At 40.8% G+C, this 14,897-nt stretch overlaps 1 protein-coding gene and 1 long non-coding RNA gene across 8 annotated transcripts in view; both read right to left on the bottom strand.

Moving 5' to 3' along the window:
- Csgalnact1 (chondroitin sulfate N-acetylgalactosaminyltransferase 1) overlaps positions 1-14,897 on the bottom strand; it is a 316,784-nt gene that overhangs the window by 277,657 nt on the left and 24,230 nt on the right. The gene's annotated exons all lie outside the window — the stretch shown is intronic.
- Positions 1-14,897, bottom strand: part of LOC147826901 (uncharacterized) — a 56,061-nt gene that overhangs the window by 17,259 nt on the left and 23,905 nt on the right. For both annotated transcript variants that reach the window (XR_015453395.1, XR_015453396.1), the window contains exon 2: positions 1-14,897. This exon is cut by the window's left edge and continues 17,259 nt beyond it. This is a non-coding gene — a long non-coding RNA (uncharacterized LOC147826901).

The raw sequence follows: 14,897 nt of genomic DNA, 5'->3' as shown, positions 1-14,897 counted from the left end.
TCTCTAGCTTCACTATGCTTCTTTTCATCCTGTCTTTCAAAACATGAGCTCGTTCTCCTTTCTAAGTCTTTCTCACCTATAAATTCTATCCAATTACTTCCCACTCCTCTCAATATCTTGCTCCAATAATTTTTTGTTGTCTGTTAGGTAACCCATGGATATTTCCTGCAATTCTTCTTCCTCTTCTTCAATGGACCCCCTACAGACATTTCATTTACCTTTTATTAATTCCTCAGATTTCTTACCATCCACTCAAAACTCAAAACTTTGTCACATTGGGCTCCCTTGACCAGTCTATTGAAACTACTCTGGAAGCATTCTAAGCAGGTGGCCTGATCACAGACTTCTATAGACACTGTGATTGTCCTTCTACATGAATTCTCTGTGTTGCTTAACACCAACATCCACTTTCTTCCTATCTTAAATGCTCTCTTTGTCTGGCTCTTGGAAGGAAACATCTCCCTAGTTCTCCAGCCACCTTCCTGATTGCACCTTCTCTGTTTCCTCTATTGGCTCAAGATAACTAAAGTGTTCCTATATCATATGCCATGTCTCCACTGTACTCAGTGTAAGCCTTTGTTTAACCTATTACTCCTAGTATTTGCCCTAGGGTTTACAATATACACCTTTAATATATCAGTTTACTTTTGAATACTCTACTGGTCCACATCTATTAGAAAGACTTTACAAAACTATATTCCTAATTCCTCTTTCCCATAATCTGTGTCACTGTCGTACATTTTACTTTTAGGTAGGTGAAAAATGCACAATATATTGAAAATATTTTTACTTTAGATAATGTTTTCTTTTAGACTAATTAAAAATTTAAAAATTAAAGCCAGGTCTGGTGGTGCATCCTATAATCCCAGTATTCTGAGAACCTGAAACAGGAGAATCATTAGAGCAGCTGAGCAATTCAGGGACTTAACAAGACCCTATCTCAAAAAACAAATTTTTTTTAAAGGTTTAGTAATGGAGCTCAGTGTGAAGGCCATAAATTCAATCCCCAGTACTTAAAAAAAAGAAAAGAAAAAATTAAACTTTATTTTGCATTCATTTATTCCATTTTCAGTGCTCTTTATTTCTTTGTATAGATACAAGATTCTTTCTGGTATCATAATCCTGCTTAAGGAACTTCATTTAACATTTCTTGTAGAGTAAACCTATTAGCAATGAATTTTCAGTTTTGTTTGTCTGAGAAATCTTTATTCCTTTTTGATTTTTGAAATAGATTTTCACAGGAGATAGATTTCTAGGTTGATGGATTTTTTTTCTTAGATTTAAAAAATGTTACTCCACTTTATTCTAACTTGCATAGTTTCTAAAAAGAGATCTGCTGTAATTCTTATTTTTGTTCTTCAGTGTGTCTTCTTATGGCTGCCTTTATGATTTTCTTTTAGTTTTGTTTACAAGTGTTTGAATATGAGATGCTTTGTTTTGAGATGTGCTTGGTTTTGTTGTATTTATCCTGTCTGATATTCTCTGAGCTGCTTGTATTTGTCTTTGGTGTCTATCACTAATTTAGAAAATTTCTCAAATTATTATTTCTTCAAGTATTTTTTTTTAGTATATGTGCTGCTGAAGCAAGCACTCTTCCAAGTATTTTTTATCCCCACTCTCTCTTATATCACCATTTGTCATTCCAATAAAGTATATATTAGACTGATATTATGCCAGAGCTCTTAGATGTTCTTGGATGTTCTGTGCTGTTCTTGTTAGTTTTGCTGATGCACTGTCTTTTCCTTCTCCTCTTTCTTAGTGTTTCAAGTTGGATAATTTCTACTGAGGTTTCTGATCTTGCATATTGCTCATCTTTTCCATTTAAACCTTTAAATGGAAATCAGTCAGTCATAGTTACTTTTTCTGTTTTGTTTTTATTTTTGGTTTTGGAGACAGGGGCTCATTATGCAGCCCAGGGTGGCCTCACATTCACAGCAATCCTCCTGTCTCAGCCTCCCAAGTGCTGGGATTACAGGTGTTATGCTACTACACTTGGTAGTCATAGTTTCTTTAAACTCTTTATTAGACAGTCCCTACATCTGTGACAGATGAGTATTGTTCTAGTGATTATTTTGTATTTTCACAGGTTTTTTTTCTTTCTTTTCAATGTGCCTACTAATTTTTTTAATGAAAGTGCAGGGGGAGACTGAGGCAATTACTTTTTACCCTGTTAAAAAATGTGGAGGATTAAAGGTTTGTGATTAGTTTCCCTCCAGGCTTCACAGTCCTCTAGTGATACCTGTGCTCTGGACAAGAGTCAGCTGAAAAAGTCTGTCTGTTTCCCAGTGATTGCTATACCTTCAGCCTTTAATTCCCACACCACCCTCAGAGAAACCCTGCCTCTTGCAAAGTATTTGGTGCTCCATGCTTACTAGGCTGATGTGGGGAGGAGGGCTGGAGGGTCTGACCTGGTACTCTGATTAAGCTTGGCATTTGACAATTCTACATCTCTGGAAGCCAGCAATGATTTTTGCAGTAATCCAGTCCTAAATCCAGCATAGTTCTAAATCCAGCATAGTCCTGAATCCAGGTTGTAACTTAGGCCCTCCCCAGGGTGTGAGATGTTTTCCATATTCTCTTTCCCTAGCTACAGTTGACTTTACCAGTGCCTTAACGGTGATGGTGTCTCTTAGCTGCTACCTCAAATTAAAGCTTTAGTTCTACAGGAGAAACACGGAAGAGGTTAGGCAGAGTTTCTTCCCCTCCCCATTGCAGCTTCTGTTTCCCCTACAATTCTGCCCCAAGAGGAGACTTTCTCTGAACTTCCCGTCTTTTCTGTGACTGGTGAGTAGAATTCATGAAGGAAACACCTTCAAGACAATACGGATTCTCCCATATTTTCAGCTGCTCAGGACTTCTCTCACTGTCACCATGCACACTCAGCCAGCCTTCACTGATTTTCCAGTTCCCCAGACTAAACTCTACTGGTTCATGTGAGGCAGTGTCCTGCCTGGGTAAGCCGCCTGCCTGGCTTTTATTTATTGTAAGGCTGGGAGGAAGCTCTTTCCATCCTTTACATTTCCAACTAGAAACTGAAATGCCTTTTTGCATCTTCTTTCTTTTCCCTCCACTAAGAGTGACCTTCTTGCTATCTCTAAATATCAAAATCCATCTCAAAAATTACACATCCATCAAAAATCATTCCTCGTTCCCACCCATATGTCATTCCCCCTCCTGCATTCTCAGAGCACTACATCTGCTTCCTCTCTCTTTGTAGTCAGTGCACTCTGTCTGGCAGATAACTTATTTCTTTTTTTTTTTTTCTTTTTTTTTTTTTTTTTTGGTACTGGGGATCGAACTCGGGTCCTTGTGCTTGTGCAGCAAGCAGCGAAACCACTAAGCTAAATCCCCAGCTCCGATAACTTATTTCTTAATAGATTTTATCTCACCAAACAGAATATAAGGTCTTCCTCTGATGTCAATCTTGGCTTATTATTTTATAATTGTCCTACTGCTTATCTTGAACCTTAAGCAAAACCATTTCTTCTATGATAACATAGTACAAATATTTTCCTTTTTTAAAAACCAGCATTTCCCTTTTGCACTTTCTTATACTCTACTCCAACCTCCAAATACACAAATAGCACAGAAGGTCAAGGTTCACGTTACCCTTTTCTTTCAGTTACCAGAATGTAGCCATAATTACACATGATTAAGGGCCAGTGATCCTATATTAGTGCCTCTGTTCTCTTCTCACTAGCTGCCTGGCCTTAGGCAAATGACTGAAACTTTTAAGCCTCAGTGGGGATAAACAGGGGAACAACTAATATTTAATTCACAAGATTGTTGTGAGGATTAAGTGAGATTATGTGTGTGATAGGCACTATGCAGAGGTTAGAAGGGTTTTTTTTGGTATAATTATCATTCTGGAAAACAATTGCTTTTGGCAGAGAGAAGGAATGAGATTAACTTCTACTGAGTTCCAGGCATAACACTCGGTCATTTTCATTCTCTACCTAATTTAAAATTCACAGCTTAGAAGGTGTATGTACTACTATTAATCTGGTAGTAGGACAGGTGAAGTATAGACAAATCCACTTTGCCACTGTGGACATGACCAATACAGCAGTGGATTATTACTTTCTTTTTATGACCAAAGAAAATAGCCTCTGTGTTCAGTGCTGGGAGTTCTATTCATGTCTAAAAGGTCCAAAACAGCATGCTCTCCATTTCCTACCCATTTTCCTGTTTACAAAGGAGAGCCAAAGGCTGAAGGTGAAACCAAATTGCACAATTCCTATGCTATATCGACGAAGCACGTGGTCATAGGAAGTGTTATCTTAGTTTTGAAAATGATCTGGTTAAACACATTCTCTTTTCTTTTTCCTTGCTATCAGTTTGTATTTTATATGACTGATAATTATCATATGCACTATTTTCTCATTATGAGTACTTAGTAATTTCCAGGAACACCGATTTCATCATGTCACTTCCCTGCCCCAAACATTTCAGTTTGCTGTTGTTTATATGATAACATCCAGACAATGTAGCCATCTGTAAATATGCCCCACCTGCCTCTCACAACTCTCTCTTTCATAAACATCTCTGCTCTGGTCAAACAGAACTAATTTCCACCTACACCATCCCAGCTCCTCCTGTTATTGTCACCAGCCACAAGCAGCTCTCTCAGACCACTGTGAGCAGGAGTGAACTTCCTCCCTCTCCTAGATTCTTCCAGCTCAGACTCCTCACCCTCTAAGGCACTCTTGGGTGTTCTGGCTATTGACATCATATCTCGCTGCTCTACAAGATTTCTCAGAAGACTAAAAAAGACCACCACTGTCCCAACTACCCAGCACCAGCACCAGCACCAGCACCAGCACCAGCATGCCTCTCACAGGTTGGGAGCATGACAGATGGGAACTTGTCCTTGACATTCCAGAGTTTAGTGGAAAGAGTTGTGTCTTCTCAATTACTGTCTGTCTCTGCCCCATGAACACTGTGGCCTGGATCATGGATTCTTTCCTCTTCCTGACCACTGCTAAAAAACAGAGTTAAATTTTCATCCTTCTTCTAGGAGGTATAAAGTACTTTACAGTTCACATTTTGTATAGTAACATCAACCTCAGGCATGGCTCAGGGCATAGCTTCCCACCTTATTTTCTCTTTGACTCACTTGTCTTTCTGACTTATAATACATTTTATCTGGCTAAGTTCCACGCATTTTTTGCAGGGAAAAAGAGAAGACAAGAGGGAGGAAGGGATGAGCTATGCTCGTTCTTGGCCATGCCTGGCACAGACTTTCTGATTCCTTGGATATGAAGTTGGCAAGAAGGGTGTTCACATGCTGATATTTGCCATTATATCAGAAGGTACCTGGAAGTGAGCACAAGACTTTCAGTCTGCCAGTGTTTTGACCAAGAACTGGAGGGCTCTTAATCCTGGGTATATTCAACAACAGTGAAGTTTGCTGCTCATTCTGCAAATACTTATTTGAGTCACCTCTGTGGAGGAGTATGCCACACAATGTTAACCGCCCATACTGTGTGTTATTTTCTACTTTACCAGTACACTTCCAACTTTGCTCCAGGAAGCACCATACCCGACTTTAAAAAGCACAAAACAAAACAACAATGAATTCCCCTTATCCCCACTTCCTTGGCAGGTAAGGAAGGCAGATTTCTTTCTGGTCAGTGACATGAGCAAAAGCCTAGTGATAAGAGCCTTCCAGGAAAGCTATCATTTTCCTAAGAAAGATTGAACACCTCTAATTCCAAAGTCCAAAATCTGAAATGCTACAAATCCTAAAACTTTTCATTGCTAACACGATGCCACACAAGTGGAAAATTCCACAGCTGACCTCATATTGCTGTCAAAACACAGACACCATGGCAGTTTATTTAGTGTCCCCAAGGGAAAAAAGAACCTCCCATCACTTCTCACCTGTGCTATCTTTTCTACGTGGCCCAAGTTCCCTCACAAAAGACACCCACAAAAGCTGCTAAAATGAATATATGCCGACCTACATGCCAATAACGGGCTTTCCACATGGGACCAAGATCCACATACACTGGTCTCTGTGGTTTTTTGCATTTTCTCTTCTCTATGATACAAAAATATCGTTGAAATTATCAAAATATGAAAATATTCTGATAGCCACAAAAAAATCCTGAAACACTTGTGGTGCGAGCATTTCAGATAAAGGATGCTCAACCTGTAATAAAAGTAGTGCAGGCAGCTGGCCCAGAGCTCTTAACCTCACTGTTTCCCTGTCATACCGCCCTGGGTGGTGGTGTAATGACAGAAGTACAAGTCATTTTGAAAACCTGAGAATGATACAGAAAGCAGAACAGACAGCTCAAGGGACACTGGGGACAAAGAAGAGCTGTTGCACCAGTCCTGGCCACCACCCTTGCACCTCTTACTTCATAAAGAAAATGAGCCCCTAAATTTCCAGCCAGTGTTTTAGGTTTCTCTTCATTACATGTCACCAAACTCAATCCAGTGATCAGGGAAGCAGAGTGCTAATAATAAGAGAGATAGGTAAGATGAGATCCCAGTCTTGAAATGATTATCATCTGTCAGAGGAAGATAAGAAACGGGAACAATTCCAATGCCACTGCCTGATGGAAGATGACAAACACATGAGCCACAGCTAGAGTGCTCAAGAGAGGGAGGGATGGCTTCCAGCTAAAATGGGGGTTAGGTCACATTAAGCTACTACACTTATCCACATGGACAGACTCCATGCAGCCCAAAGGAATAAATCTTTGCTGGTGGAAAGTGCACACCCTAAGGTTACTGTTAAACAGTAGCTCCCCTTCCATCAACAGGGCTGAGGAGCAGGGTTGGCCAGGTGGAGACAGGGGAGTGAGTCACTCTAATTGTCTCTCCTCTTTCCCTCTCCTCTCCCTCCCTCTGCCTGGCAGAAGGTCCTAAGCATGTGTTACCAGCACTCAAAGAAGAAAAGCTCCCCCATCCCTCTCTAGGCAATTCTGGGGGCTCATGGCCAAGATCCCCTAAGGAGCAACACCCCAGAGAAAGCTTTCAGCCTCAGTTTGTTTGTTTTTTTATCACTGAAGAGTTTTTAAACAATTTTATTAAGGTATGATTTCCATATCATAAAATTCATCAACTTAAAGTGTGTACAGTTTGGTCATTTTTAGTAATCTACAACCACTATCACAGTCCTGTTTAGAATATTTCCATCACTGTAAAAAGATCCCTTATGGCTATTTGCAGTCAGTCCCCGTCCCCATATCCAGTCTTCATTGAGGTCTTTCATACAATTTTAGCTTAATTATTATGTATATTCTAAGTGTCTAGTTTCATTTTTTAACATGTGGATACTGAATTGCCTTGGTACCTTTGTTGATAGTCATTGGACTATGAGTATTTTGGCTTGTCGATGTACACTCTAATGATCTGTACATTTATCCTTGTGCTAGAATCACACAAAATTCAGAACGTTGGGCCAGGGATTTAGCTCAGTGGTTCCGGCACCTGCCTCATAAGCGCAAGGTCTCGAGTTCAATCGCCGGTACAAAAAAAAAAATTCAGAATGCTTTTGTGCCTGTTGGGGGTGGGATGCCCAGCAGACAGGGTAAGAAGAGTTCCCATATGTCAGGCACATTGCATAAGGTGCTGTTAAGTTTGCAATGTCCAGCCCCAGGATGTGGTGCTTGGGTCTTTACTCCAAAAGACTGCATGGTTATGTCTCCGAGGGTTATCCTCAGACAGTCCACTCTGATGGGGTCCTCCCATCTCTGTCCTGTACCATTCCTGTCCACTCGGCCAGGGTCAGTCCCCATTGTTAACCCTGCCCATCAAATATTGCAAGAGACTTCTGTTTATTCTGCAGCATCTAGACAAAATATGCTCCATAAGCTCTATTTGTATACTTGGCAGATTGAACTTCACACAACTGAAAATATAACAAAACTTGCCATGCGGTAGTACATGTCTGTATACTCAGCTATAGGGAGGCTGAGGCAGAAGAATCACAGCTTCAAGGCCAGCCTGGCAACTTAGCAAGACTTTGTCTCAAAATGAAAAATAAAAAGGGCTGGAGGTATAGCTTAGTATAAAGCCTGGGTTCTATCCTCACTACCAGAGAAGTTCCACTCAATATAATGCTAAACTAATCAGCCTCAGTTTTAAAACCATCACAATCAAACCCTTGATGAGGAATCTGGACCTGACACCTGCCCTGAGGGAGCCTTCCCGGGACACAACAGCAACCACTTGCAGAGCCACGAGACCCATGAACCTCTCGTCTTGTGGAGGAGCTGCCAACCCACAGAGCTCTTTAAAGCAGTTTTCCCAGACCACCATAGGCCACGGCAGGAAATAAGGATCAGTGCGGCTGGTCTCCTTTTGTTCTGCTGGAACTCAGCCACCCTGAAATGTTTCCTGTTGGGTTCTCCACTGAAAACTGACACCCAAGAATGATGTGCAGGGTGTCTGTCATGTCTTCCTCTCAGTCCCAGTTCTCTGTCACTAACAATCTCCCAAACCTACTGCCTGCTGCCTGCTGGCCTCTCTGTCCCTCTTGACTCACTGTGACTCCCCAGTGCAAGAGCCAACCCTCATGCTGCCCTGCACACCACACAGCCTGCCAGCAGGCTTCCCTACACTTTCTGCATCCACCCCCAGCCTCCATTCAGTTTCCACATGTGCTCTTTTGAAAAGTGCCACTGGCCCCTTAGAACTCAGGCTGAGTTCATGAGCCTAAGTTGGTATAAAACACGCTTCCTGTGTTGGGTATAAAACACACTTCCCCTCCAAAGCTGACAGTTTCAGGGCCTCCTTCCCTGATCTTCATCCTTTGTCCAATGTCCCGTTGGTCTTCCTTGAAAACAACACCCTGAAGAGAAGAAATCTGGTCCTCCAAACTCGCCAAATAAGCTTGGCTCCCAGCAGAGACCTCATACCCCCTGCCTACCTGTTCCATACCTACAAAAGTCTGGAAACCACTGTTCTCACTATGAAATCAGTAACTACAAAAATATTTTGCCTAAAATGCATAGGCTGTAACAAGTTAAAAGAATTCTGTGTTTGTCATCTAAGGCATTAAATTTGAAAAGGCAGCCATGTCTCATCATATCACACAGTCAAAAAATATCATCCATTCCACTGAAAACAGTCTAACAAACTGGACTCCATATGCAAATGAATACATGCAAACTGGTTTTGGCTGTTTCTTTTCAAAGTCAATATTTCTATGGATCATTAAATATATTCCTTAGCATGCTCATTTCAAGAGAAAAATTAATGGCTATCAAAACAAATTCACTAGGACAGCTGATGTAAAGATCAAACCGAATATGCTGCAATAGTAAAATATCTTAACATGCTTGCTACCAATACATAGTAAGTCTTCAATGTAAGCAAACCCAGAAATTTTACATTGTATTTTCCCCACAATTTAAAAGTGATTAATTGATTCTGGTTTAAGTGCAGTTCAATGTAAATATTTTGCTTACATTTCAAATTGGTTTAACATGATTATCTATCTATGGATTTTTCCCCCTTAATTAGATGAGTAAAGAACATAAAAACCAACAAAGCAGCAAGAAGAATCAGGTCTGGGAGTTACACTGTCTGCCCTGTTGACTGCTCTCTCCCTCAAAATTCACATGGCATAGCAGCTGGTGAATAGAGGACCTTACTCAATATTTTTATATAGGTAAATGAGTTAATTACTTGATTGGCTACATGCAGTGTCTTATGATCCCTTTCCCTAACTAAGATGATAATAATAATAATAATATCAGCTAAAATTTCTTTGATGCTTACTATGTTCAAGGTATCCTAAAATATAGGTGTTCTACTCTATTTACAGATAAGAAAACTGAGGCTCAGCACGGTTAAGTAATACGTGCAAAGTCAAGCAGATGTTAGGTGTCAGAGTCGATATATCAACACAGGCCTGAGCACAAAACTCTCCCAAAACCTGCAAATGGTTTCTCCAGCCTAGTGCCCAAGGGTGGTTATTACAGCAGCGCACAAATGGGAGCCCACACCCACCGCATACCATCTGCCTGGCCACCCCACAGGAGGCCCTGTGGTCCTGGTGCATTTGCCAGAGTCCAGAGTCATGAGGAATCCCTGGCCCTGCACACTCAGCGATGCAGGGTCACCACACAGAGAGATTCAGGTTAGCTGTGCTCACAGGGTCAGAATACCAATTCTCCTTGTGCCATGGAAATAACATCAAAGGAGCGTATTCTCCCCACTAGCAGAATCTGCAACAAGGGAAGCCAAGTAAATATCAGAATGTTGCTGGGGAAACCAGAAAAAGGTAGGTACAACCACTCCACAGCCTCTTCAGAGCAACTAGAATACTTGGGTGTTATTCACTGTCACTATCTCATACCAACATCTACTCTGGGGACAAAGATTACACAGGCAATTATAATGTCCCTCTGAAGATTTTCCCTTTTCTAAAGCCAGGTGGGAGGCACACACCTGTAATCCTAGCATTCAGGAGCCTGAGGTAGAGGATTACAAATTCAAGGCCAGCTTGGACTATACTGTGAGACCTTGCTCAAAATAAAGAAACAAATAAATAAATAAATGGAAAGGACTACAGTTCCCAGGCAGGCCTCCAGCATCCAATACTCCTCTGCAGGAAAAATAAAAATTCCCTTTCCAATCAACTCTCTGTCCATTTCATGAGTTTATCCTCAAGCAAATTTCTTGGGCTCTGACATCTGAAGACTCAATGAATTGACATCAAAATTTAAGCTCAGTCTTAATTGTAAAATAGACAGAAAATGTCTAAAGGAATAGGGGAAGTCAGAGGGGAGGGGGAAAGGAAAGAAGGGAAAAGAAAAAATATGAGAAAAGGAAAAACATGGAAACAAAGTCTTTGTAAATAGGGAAGGGTGGAGGGGTTGAAGGGAGGGCAAGGGAATGGGGAAAAAATAAGAACCAAGATACGTCACGTGAAGGTACAAGATCCCAACAATGAATGTAACTGTATTGTAAACCTAAAATGTATAAACAAACTAAATGGAAAAAAAACTTAAGCTCAATCTTATTTCCCTTATTCTTAAGCCCTTATAATGGGGGAGGGATGGTATAAGACTGGAAATGATAACATATGTGTATTTTTAATATGCTAATGAACACATGGGCCAATAACAAAAAATTTTTACAATACGGATATAATTATTACTTTATCACTGAAAATGTCACATCATTGTCATGCTGTTTGAATGCTAGCTATTCCAGGGGAAAAAATTGCTTATCTCAAGCCTCAAGAGTTGGTGACCGTTATTTCTCAAACTGTTAAGAACAGACATAGAGGATGGGACTTATAAAGCTGTCACTGCTGAACAGATGCTTCTGGATAAAGAGCAGAGGAAGGCATGGGGAAGAGGGCACATCTGCAAGTTCACTTCTGGTTACAGGGGTACAGAGGTCCCAGTTGGCTCCTCTCACACTGTGACTTTCTCTTTGGAAAAAGTTCCTCCTTTGAGAGGCTTATAATTAAGTTTAATGATACACTTGCACCACTGAATGGTACTGTGTATGAAAAAAGTTCTAAGAACACTTTGGAAAATTCAAGTGGCTATCTCATGATCCATCAACAGTCCTAGTTCCAAATCCAAATGAAAACATGAACAGTTGGTCTGAAATAGAGCTCTGACCTTTAGTTCCATTCTTAGTCCAAAAGCCTATTTTTAAAGAGCAGAAGACGTTTTTCTATCAATAGAAGTACTATACTATATTTCCATTCCTTATGGGAAGGGAAGGCCTCCAACCTCCCATTTCTAAACCCTCAAGATATTCTGGCTCCTAAATAATGTGAGTGCCTCAATTCCCCCCAAAAGGCTGAGTTTCTGCATAAAACCTCCATTCTGCTTGTCCAATTTCCAACAGTCTAAGCAAGGTTATCCAGAGAATCAAGCCCACCCCTGGGCAGCAGCATATTTGTATTAATTTCCTATGGTTGCTGTAATATTGCTGTGAACTTGGCAGTTTAAAAGAACATGAACTTATTATCTTCTGATGCTGAAGTCAGAAGTCCCAAATGAGCTTATACTAAGGTGTCAGCAGAACTAGAGTCCATCTATGGCTCTAGGGGAGAAGCTATTCTTTTGCCTTTGCCTGTTTCTAGAGGATGTCTGCATCCCTTGGCTGGTGACTCCTGACTCCATCTTCAAAGCCTGCAGTGACTGGCCAAGCTTTCTCACCTTGCATCATTTCTTTGCTTTCATTCTCACTTCTCTTTCTCTGTCTCTTTTAAGAAGCTTTGGGATTACACTCACCTCCTCAGAGAATCCAGGGTCATTTCCCCAGTTTAAGATCACTAACTTCATCATATCCTGAAAGATTGTTTTGCCACAAAATGTAACAGACTACAGATTATAAGGATTAGGATGTGGCCTTCTTTGGGAGATCATTATTCTACCTACCACAATACTCTCACATAGTAAAGAAAGGTGTAAATAGACACGATGAAGGTACGATGAGTTCAAAACAAGCCACAGATATGAGTCTGTTCTGCTCAGATATTTTAAGACCCACAGTGTTACAGTTTTCCTGTGCAGAGCCATTATGTCTCTGACCTTTCAGAGCCATTATGTGGTGACCTTTCAGGATGGTGAGAGGGCTGGCACAGGCAGTCCAGTGGAAGGGACAGAGTACCATGCGCTCTTAGTGCTGTTGGGGCCCATGCCATGCTTCAGCTAGCGGTGTACAGCTATCCAGGCCACTCTGCACGAGGAAGCTGGACCTCAGCATCCGCTGGTGCCCACTGCTTCTGATCATGTGTCCCTGGCTTCATCGTGTCAGTCTGACTCAGGAATGTCAAACCTGCTTTTGCCTGTACCTCCCTCCACCTAACACTCTCTCACCGCTGCCATCTACCTTGGCCCTGATTTCATCCTTATGCACTGGGTTATATCAGATCAGAAATGAGCACAGGATCTTCCTCGAATTATATGTAGAGCTGCCCACTTATCTCTGCAGCAGGATTCTTAGGGCACCAAGCTGTGTGAACATTTCACCAGCACAGCCTCACCTCCGTACTAGTTACAGTACCACATAGAGCAATTTCACTGCCTTAAACCTTTGCTGCTTCCTGAAGCCCTGTATTTTTTTCAAAACCCCTATGGCCATAATACCTACAGAACATCATGGGGCCTTGAACTTCCTAACAAAAATACTGGTAATTCTGCGCAAACCACCTGTATGGTAGAAAGCACAGAGGCTTCAAGTATTTGAATCTAGAAGATATTACAAAAGCCTTTGCAGCAATCCCAGCACTCTCGGGGGCTGAGTCAGAAGGACTGCAAGTTGGAGCCCAGCCTGGGAAACTCAAAATAAACAATTTTAAAGAGCTGAGAATATAGGTCAGTGCTAAGACCTGGGTTCAATTCCACTATTGCAAAAGGGGAAGGTAATTATGAATAGTTATAAACTTTAAGTGAAAATTAAGTCTTTTGCAACCATATATAAGAACTTTAATAAATAAAATACCGCCAGGGTCCTAAAATGATATATAATAAAGGAAAAGGTGTTTATTTAGGATACAAAAATTAACTCCCTTAAAAATATGGACCACTCATGCAATCAATATTCTATAGCTACTTTCATAAAATGAAAAAAATACTCATGTTTTTCATAGATTTATTTTGTTTTCACTTTTATTTTTTGTTTCACCCTCTTCATTAAGGAATAATTGACAAGTAAAAATTGTATATAGTTATAGCATCCAAACTGATGTTTTGATATACATATATATTTTGAAGCAATTAAGATATCTATCATTTCACATACTATTTTTCTACTGGTAATATCTACTATTATTTCAGTAATTTTTGAATATAGAATACATTATTAACTATAGCCATCATGTAAAAATATTTAACAATAGGTATAAAACTGTGTGAACAATACAGTATTGACTATGTGCATATATATTTTAGAAGACAATAGAAGGAAAGTAAAAGAAGTGTCAGAAATTTCCTCTGAATAGCAACTGTATTGGTGAGAGTTTGTTAGTGGCAAAAAATAGGAATCCATTCCGACTAACTTCAACAAAACAGGGTTTCACTGGGTCACAGGGAGCTCAAGGGATTGAAAAGAGGGAAGCCAAGCTTAAAAAGTAACACAATTGCAGTTCTAGAAACTTCTAGACAGCAATTCCAAGAACATCTTCACATAGGAATACAGGTCAAGGTGCCACCAGAAGGAGGTGTCACCAGCACTTTTAATATCTTTGTCAGCTCTCCTCGAAATTCAAGTTCTTGGGAAGGAACATTCCATTCTCCTAGTTTGGGGCTAGAGGAGAACAAGGCAAGTGGTTCTCAACCGCGCCAGACTCCATCTTCTGGAGGAGAGATCCAGTTCCCCACAAGGAAATCAGGGAGCTTGTGAGAAGGAGTGGTCGTTGGGTAGTTTGTCTGTTTTTCAAGTCCACTTCAGTGGAGTTAGAAGTGATTTTATCCCATTTTTATACATTTTCTTTCCTTCAAGATTTCTTAGAGTGATGATAGGCTATTTTTATGGAGATAATTATGTGCTCCTTTTTTACATATATAGCGGGGACTGCAGACTGACTACCCACCCATCAGAATCTGCTCTCCTTTTCTCCCAATACCATAGCTGGTGAGCATTGCCCAGCCTTTCTAGCAGGTAGGTATAGCCATGTGACAAAGGTGGCATGACTGAGTTCTCTCCAATGAAAGGGGAGCAAAAGTATCACAAAGTTATCACAAGCAACCTCTGCTTTCTTCCGTTCCCCGGGCAGAATCTTCTCAAGGCTGTCAGCCAGCTCTATCACAGGGAAGATGATGGAGCCATGAATTGGGAGGAACCTAGGTCCTTCAAAGACTCCATGCAGCACAACTACTCTGCCCATCTGGAATGCTCCCCTCAGACTTACCTTTGCTAAGGCACTAAATTCACACGGAGTCTCTTTGTCACAGCATGTTGATTTTCCC

This window comes from Heterocephalus glaber, unplaced genomic scaffold (assembly GCF_053883595.1).
Source record: "Heterocephalus glaber isolate CG9 unplaced genomic scaffold, H.glaber_assembly_v1.0 deba00001460, whole genome shotgun sequence".
NCBI classification, from domain to species: domain Eukaryota; kingdom Metazoa; phylum Chordata; class Mammalia; order Rodentia; family Bathyergidae; genus Heterocephalus; species Heterocephalus glaber.
Note: the sequence above shows the minus strand (reverse complement) of the source record. Positions and strands in the feature narration are given on the sequence as shown.